The 7,875-nt window shown below is 28.6% G+C and overlaps 1 protein-coding gene across 1 annotated transcript in view; it reads right to left on the minus strand.

Annotated features, from left to right (window-relative positions):
* Positions 1–1,982, minus strand: part of LOC107455072 (putative inorganic phosphate cotransporter) — a 33,861-nt gene extending 31,879 nt beyond the window's left edge. Inside the window, exon 1 of the mRNA XM_021145937.3 lies at positions 1,868–1,982. The gene's annotated coding sequence lies outside the window, so the exon portion shown is untranslated. The remainder of the gene's footprint in view (positions 1–1,867) is intronic.
* Between the last annotated feature and the right edge of the window lie 5,893 nt (positions 1,983–7,875).

A 7,875-nucleotide genomic window follows, 5' to 3' on the forward strand; every position in this document is an offset into this window, starting at 1 on the left:
TAATTAATAAGCATTAATTAAATAATCCGACAATATTTTGAAAGTCCAAAACCGAAACTAACGGTAAATCGAACTTCCGATATGTCGAAGTTTTTCGTCAGTCCTATCAGATTCGAGTTATCGCGAATTCACTATATATATATATATATATATATATTACATAGATCCTTACATATACAAAATGCAATGCGTAGCTTCTAATTTTCTTTTCTTTAAAAATAATAAATCGTAATATTGTATAGTATGCTCAGAAATCAATGTCTTAAATTCCGTAAGCTTCCTAAATTATTTAAGGTTTGGTAAAAAGATTCAAATTTTGGTAAAAGAATTTTTTTACATACTTTATTTCGCAGTGAAAATGGTTAAGTTTTTTTTAAAATTATTATTTTTATCATTATTCACTATTTGTTCACTATTTCACACTCTAACGAAAACGTTTTTCAAAACTTTTCGATCATTATAAAATACTTAGGAATTTTATCTTTCAAATTTTCATCTACTTATCTTTCAAATATCATCTACTTATCTGAGACATAATCAAAACAATTTATCTAAAGTACTAAAAAAATAATAGGGAAATAAATATATTTTAGTTGCCTTCCTAATATTGACAAAATTAATTTGAAAAATATTTTCACTTAATTTTTGACCCATAAAAAGGTGATAAAATACATATAAATAAATAAGAGAAGAATATGTATTAGTTACGAATAAAAAAGATTCCGTCGAATATCTCAAATAAAAAACAATTGATAAAAAACAATTGACAAAGACCTGTTATTAAGAGGTATGATTCTGCACGGTAACAACTGTGACCTGTTATTAAAAAGATGCCTGTTACGTCATATCTCTACTGCATATGCCTCAAATAACTATAGGATTTGAGTACGTTTAGAAGATATTTTTCCTATTAAATGATTATCCACGTATATCATAAAATATGTGTTATATTTTAATAAATCATTCAGGACTGCAAACTTCTACTCTTTTCGTAAAAAATTTTATAGAAGACTCTCTTAGACAATAAAATATTGAAGCCCTTAGAATTTTCGGTAACGTTGCCTATATGTTTAAAGCAACAGCTGGAACTTAGCGTTTTACATGAACTTTAAAGTCATTTATATGCAGTGATAGGGAAAATTTTCTTAAAAAAGAATAATGTATTAAATTATAAACTTAGCTACCATTAGAAGAAGTTTTCTTATAAAGCGTAGAAAGTTGGAAGCCCTTTAAAATTTAATAAAAAAGATTTCGTCCACCACTACATAGAAATAATTAAAATAGACCCAGAGATGCCATCTACTCCAGAATTGACAAAATATTTTTATAAAACGGCAGAGAACTACAAACTGAAATTCGTAAATTTTCGGCTAATTTTGCAAACTTTTTGAAAGGATCAACACGGCCTAAATGTTAAAAAAAAAAACTGGAGTACCATTATATGCCTTTGAATTATTTAGAAGAAGCGATAAGTAAGAACCCTATTAATTGAATTTGCTAAACCAAGAATCATACATTAAAAGACTAGAAGATTTGCTGTCCGGAGCAAATTAGCATCTTTGAAGACATATAAAAGATCACAAATTTTCGTAGCTATGTACTGAAGTTTCAAATATGTTCTTTTAGACCGTACTGAATACTGATTGTACCATGTACTAAAGTTTTAAATACGTTTTAATAGATGCAATTCCTTTTCGCAATATCTACTTAAGTGCATCAAAACTGGAAAAAATAACTTCTGTAAAACCTCAAATGTTAGAGATTTTGAGCACTGTTTTCAACACTGCAATTAAACATTTAGCCAGTAAATCTACTTATGATGTATTTATAAACAAATCTTCGATAAAAAAAAAATATTAATACTCACAAAACATTCACCACTCTCGTGTCAGTGAATGCGAAGAATGAAGTTTCGTCTGACAATACAAGAATGAAAAGAAGGAATTACAAGAATGTAAAACTATTTATAAAATCTTTAAAAGAGAGTTGCATAACGATGCTACACAGTATCCATAAATATCGTCAGAATTTACGGATATCTTTAGAGAATCTAGAGTTGATGTCAAATGTAAATGTGTCATCATTGTCGTATACGTCAATTCTTGCTCATTATTTTTTACCATCAGTGAAAACCACTTTCTACAATTTTACGAAAAATGTTTAGCTTTGCAAACGCAGCAAATTTATCACTTTAATAGAATAAAGTAAAAATAGAAATGTTAATGTAAAATAGATTCGTGATGTTTTCCTTTGTTTAAAATTAAATTGCATTGTATCTCAGGATAAAATTTTAAAGAATGATTTGACTATTTTGCTTATCAAGATTACATTTGCGGTTTTTGTATATATAAGAGAGCGAATAATATTTAGCGAAATCGATAAACTCAATGCTATTTTAAAATATTTCCTATTGGTATTTCATTACCAGACAAATATTTCCTATTCTGATATTTCACTACCATGGCAATACTTTAAACTTTCGTTTTTTGTAACGAAAGTAATAAAGTGAAAAGTACTTTTACTTGTACTTCGTTACTTTTTAAATTCAGTACTTTTACTTAATAAAAATGCAAGTATTTGTAACGAAAATGTCAAAAGAAATCGTCGAATTTCAAAAGAATATTTTTATAATTTTTTTTTATTTAATTTTCCTCCACAACAATTTTTTTTTAAGAATTGTAAGAAATTATTTCCCTTTTAAGATATAAATTTAATGTATTATATTTTCTTTCTCTCTAAGGAAGATAGTTTTTTATTTTCCTTTTCTTACAACTGACCACAACGGGGGGTGCAAAGAGGTTGAAGTTCATAGCATAACCGATGGCAAATTCCTAGTAAATAACAACCATCCCCACGTGCTTAATTAATTTTGTTTCTATCAGAAACAAAATGTTCTGATAGAACCCTTCAGTTCTCGGTTTTAAAGAAAAAAGAAAGAATAAAAAAAAAGTCATTACAGTAGGGAATCGATTATCCGGAACGATCGGGACCATCGCGATTCCGGATAACTGGTTTTTCCGGTTTTCTGAATCGATACAAAAAGCCGTTTTTTTATTGTTAAACCCAACTAAAAAAACGAAAATAGTTGGAAATAATCTTAAAAAGAAGAAAAAACGATAAAGTAATACACTAATGATTATTCCCAAAATGATGGTAAGGTAAACATCTTTCAAAAAAGAAGAAAAATCCTAAAATCTTATAAAGAAAAATTTTTTTTTTTAAAAAAAAAATGGCGGGAAAATTCTCGAATTTCGTTCCAGTTTTTTGGTTTTCCGGTTTTCTGATTTCCGGATAACTGGTTCTGCACTGAATTTCAAGGCGGAAACTGCAACAAAATCATTCCCTTCAGAGGTGACGTATGTCCCTTTGCTGACCAATGGGAAAATACTTTTAATTCAAACGTCATTCGATCTTATCTTTATTACTTCAGAAAAAGTGTTGCCGGACTTTCGGAGCTTCAAATTTTCTCTCCTATAGCTTGGGGGCCAACAGGGTCATTTTTCCGAATTTCAGACCCAAATTTCTTCCTGTGGAAACTTTCGGGGGGTTCTTTTTCTTAATTGTTAATCAGAAACCACAGAGATGGACAACCTTGAGCTTCGATTGAAGTCACCAGGAGCAGCACCAAATTTTTTGGCCCTCCTGATGTGAGTATTTTGCTTGCGCTCATCACTAAAAAATACTTTGCCATCTAGTCCCTTTTTCGTTAAATTAAGAAAATACTTATGTGCTTTTTTTATATGTCATATGTATTAATAATTCATGTATATCTTAGTTGTATAATTATGTAACTCATGTATGTATTGATAGTTTAACATTGCGTTATCAATAAAATTTGAATAGTGGAATTATTTGAGTCTTTTATGTTAAAGAAGTTCTGTAAAAACTTACTTAGGACAGCATCACTCAATTTTTAAATTTTAGGGAATTTTTTTGGGTGTGATCAAGGTCAAAGTTGCGGGCTAAGAAGAAATTCTAAATTTTCAGATTTTCCTAATTTTTAATTTGCTTTAGATAATTTAAATAATTATAATATTTAAAAAATATTGAGATCTACTTCACTTTAAGACTTGAGGCTGGAAAAATTATTCTTTTCAAAAGTTTAAATATTTTTAAAAACTAAAACATATTAGTCTAAGTGCTTAAAGAATTTATGAACGTCATTAAAAAAAATGATCTCGCAAAACGACAGTCATTTTAACATTTTCTTAATATTTCGTTTAGATTATCTGACGATCTTTGAAGTTAGTAAGCACTGTTATAGTTTCTGAAAAAGAATGATTCTTCTCAGTTTGCTTAAATTTTGAATTAGTTTCAGAGTATTTAAATAGTTTGTTTTGACCTTTTTTTTTTGGATTTTTAAATGTAAAGGAAAAACTAATTGCAGTAAAATTATAATTTTTAGCAGTCACGTATTTTTGTGACTGAAGATAAGAAAAAATAAATAAAAAATAATAAAAACATTATAAATAAATATCAATTTTGAACTAGTTTTGTAGTTGTATTTTATATACGAGGGTTGGTATTTATATTTCTGGCCTTGGCAACAGTAAGTGTTGCTAGGCGACCGCAGACGATTTTAATCGAAAGTTTGATATTTTTAAACATAAATTCAGCAGACGATTTGCCATTATAGCTTCTTTTGTGTTGTTGACAGTTGAAAAATTCTTCTCTTTCAAAAAATGGAATTGAATCGTGAACATTTTCGTGCCATTATTTTTCATAATGTGTAGTTAAATAATTGATTACAAGAGTGCTTCGATGAACTTAATTCTTTATTCAGCGATAAAGCGCCATCCTACAGCACTGTAAAAAATTGGTATAACGAATTTAATCGTGGTCGATGTTCGATCCAGGACGAATCCCGTGCAGGTCGTCCAAAATCCGTTGTTGTGCCAGAAAAGATCGATGCTGTGCGTGAACTGATAAAGCAAGATCGTCATGTGACATACCGTGAGATAGAGGCGTCTTTGGACATTAGTATGACTAGCATCAATAAAATATTGCATGAACATTTGAGCGTAAAAAAAATTTGTTCGCGTTGGATCCCGCATAATCTGACAAACGCTCAAAAAAAGGCTCGTGTCGATTGGTGCAAGGAAATGTTGGAAAAATACGTTCAAGGTACATCAAAGGCTGTGTATAACATCTACACAGGTGACGAATCATGGATCTATGCATATGAGCCGGAAACAAAACAGCAATCAACTGTATGGGTCTTCCAAGACGAGGCAAAACCAACAAAAGTTGTTCGAGGAAGAAGCACATCGAAACAAATGATTGCCTGTTTCTTCGGCATTAACGGTCATGTGGCAACAGTGGCGTTAGAGCAACGCAGGACGGTCAATTCTGAATGGTACACGACCATTTGTTTGCCAGAAGTCATCGGAGAAATTCGAAAAAAGCAGAAGAACAGGCGAATCATTCTTCATCATGACAATGCGAGCTCTCACACATCGACTCAAACAAAGGCATTTCTGACGGAGCGAAAGATCGAACTGATGGGTCATCCGCCGTACAGCCCTGATTTGGCACCCAATGACTTCTTCTTATTCCCACACATCAAAAATAAATTACGTGGACAACGATTTTCGACCCCCGAAGAAGCGGTTGATGTATTCAAAACGCATGTTTTGGAGTTACCTCAGTCGGACTGGAAAAAGTTGAAAATTGGTTCAAACGCATGCAAAAGTGTACTGATCATCATGAAGAATATTTTGAAAAACAATAGAACCAATTTCGATCCTACATATTTGTTTTTTCATTATTAGGACAGAAATATAAATAACAACCCTCGGACAATCTCGAAAAATAACAAATTATTCGTCTTTACTTTATTTCTGACAGAACCAGAACCAATTATTTCCTATTCTTAGAATTATTTCAATCAAGCGGCCCGTTGTTGATATTAATATAAATTTATATCAAGAGTATTACTTGATTTTTTAGCATTCAAGTTTCAAAATATAAAAGTTGTACTTCATTTAATTAAAATATAGTAAGCAATGCAAAGAAATTTCAGAGAAATTCCTTGATCTTTCTGTAAAAAAAAAATTCTTCGATTTTGAATAGCAATTTTTTTTCTTCGTTTTCTTTCGATCATCATATAAACAAATTTTAAAAATAAAACTTCAATGCTCAATTTTTGTTGATGAATTCAATATGGAAAATATAAATCGCAAATTAATAAATCATCAATATTAAAAATTATATTTTTAACTTTTTAAAAAACGTAATCTAATTTTTAATTCAATTGATTGCCTGAATAGAATAACTGATTACCTGAATACTTTTCTTACTTATTTTTTTTAAACAAAAATATAATATTTATCAAATTAATTCAATATATTAATTTAATACTACGAATTTCAAAAGTAAAAACAAAATTCCTAATTATTTGTAGCTTTAAAATTAATAAACTAACTCTTATATGCAAACAATGATTCTTTGTTTCTGGTTTTGTTCCTGGATATTTTCAACGCTCACTATTTCAATGAATTTTATAACATTTTCATGCATTATTTTCATGCATTAACCATTATTTTCATGCATTTTAATTAAAATGCAATGCAATTTAAATTGCATTTTTCTTGCATGTTTTTAATGAAATTTAAGGTTACTTGGAATTTTCGATTTCCTCGAAATGTAGTTTAAAATTTTTACTTTTTTATTTTTAAAATCAAAACTTTTTTCTTTTTACTCGTCACTTTTAAAATCAAAACTTTTCACTCATTACTTTTTCTTAAAGTACATGTATTCGTTACTTTTTAAAATCAAAACTTTCTATTTCGTCTCCTTTGCTTAAAGTACTTGTATTTTTACTCGTTATTTTTTAAAATCAAAACTTTTTACTTTTTACTTCGTCTCTTTTGCTTAAAGTACTTGTACTTTTACTCGTTATTTTTTAAAATCAAAACAATTTTATCTTTTTACTCGTCACTTTTAAAATCAAAACTTTTTACTCATTACTTTTTCTTAAAGTGCATGTATTCGTTACTTTTTAAAATCAAAACTTTTAACTTTTTACTTCGTCTCTTTTGGTACTTGTACTTTTACTCGTTATTTTTAAAAATCAAAACAATTTTATCTTTTTACTCGTCACTTTTAAAATCAAAATTTTTACTCATTACTTTTTCTTAAAGTGCATGTATTCGTTACTTTTTAAAATCAAAACTTTTTATTTCGTCTCTTTTGCTTAAAGTACTTGCATTTTTACTCGTTATTTTTTAAAATCAAAACTTTTTACTTTTTACTTCGTCTCTTTTGCTTAAAGTACTTGCATTTTTACTCGTTACTTTTTAAAATCAAAACTTTTTACTTTTTACTTCGTTTCTTTTGCTTAAAGTACTTGTACTTTTACTCGTTATTTTTTAAAATCAAAACGTTTTAGTCGTTTCTTTCGCTTAAAGTACTTGAACTTTTACATATTACTTTAAAATAACGTTCCCATGTATGTTTCCAAATCTGTAAATAATTGAAATTTTGTCTTTTAAAATAAAAAAAATTAAAATTGTGAAATAAGAAGGATCCTTCCTCACAGATATGATAGAATTTAGAAAGGAAAAAAATAATTAAGTTTTATGTTTTATTTATTTATTTTCATTTTTTGTTTTTTTTGGATTGACAGTTTGTGACAGTTTTCTATTTACAGTTATGCCCATTTAAGTTTTTCTGTATATTGATCTTATATTGGAGGATATTTTATGATCGGATATTCGATGAATGCCTCATGACATGACCTAAATTCCAAATATAAAATCGCAGTTAGTTTCCATTTTTTGTATTTTAAAGGTTCGCATAAAATGGGGTAGAATTTAAACTTTTGAAGAAACCATATATGTTCTCGCCGACAAACTAACATCTAGCATCTGACGA

This window comes from Parasteatoda tepidariorum, chromosome 6 (genome assembly GCF_043381705.1).
Source record: "Parasteatoda tepidariorum isolate YZ-2023 chromosome 6, CAS_Ptep_4.0, whole genome shotgun sequence".
Classification (NCBI taxonomy): domain Eukaryota; kingdom Metazoa; phylum Arthropoda; class Arachnida; order Araneae; family Theridiidae; genus Parasteatoda; species Parasteatoda tepidariorum.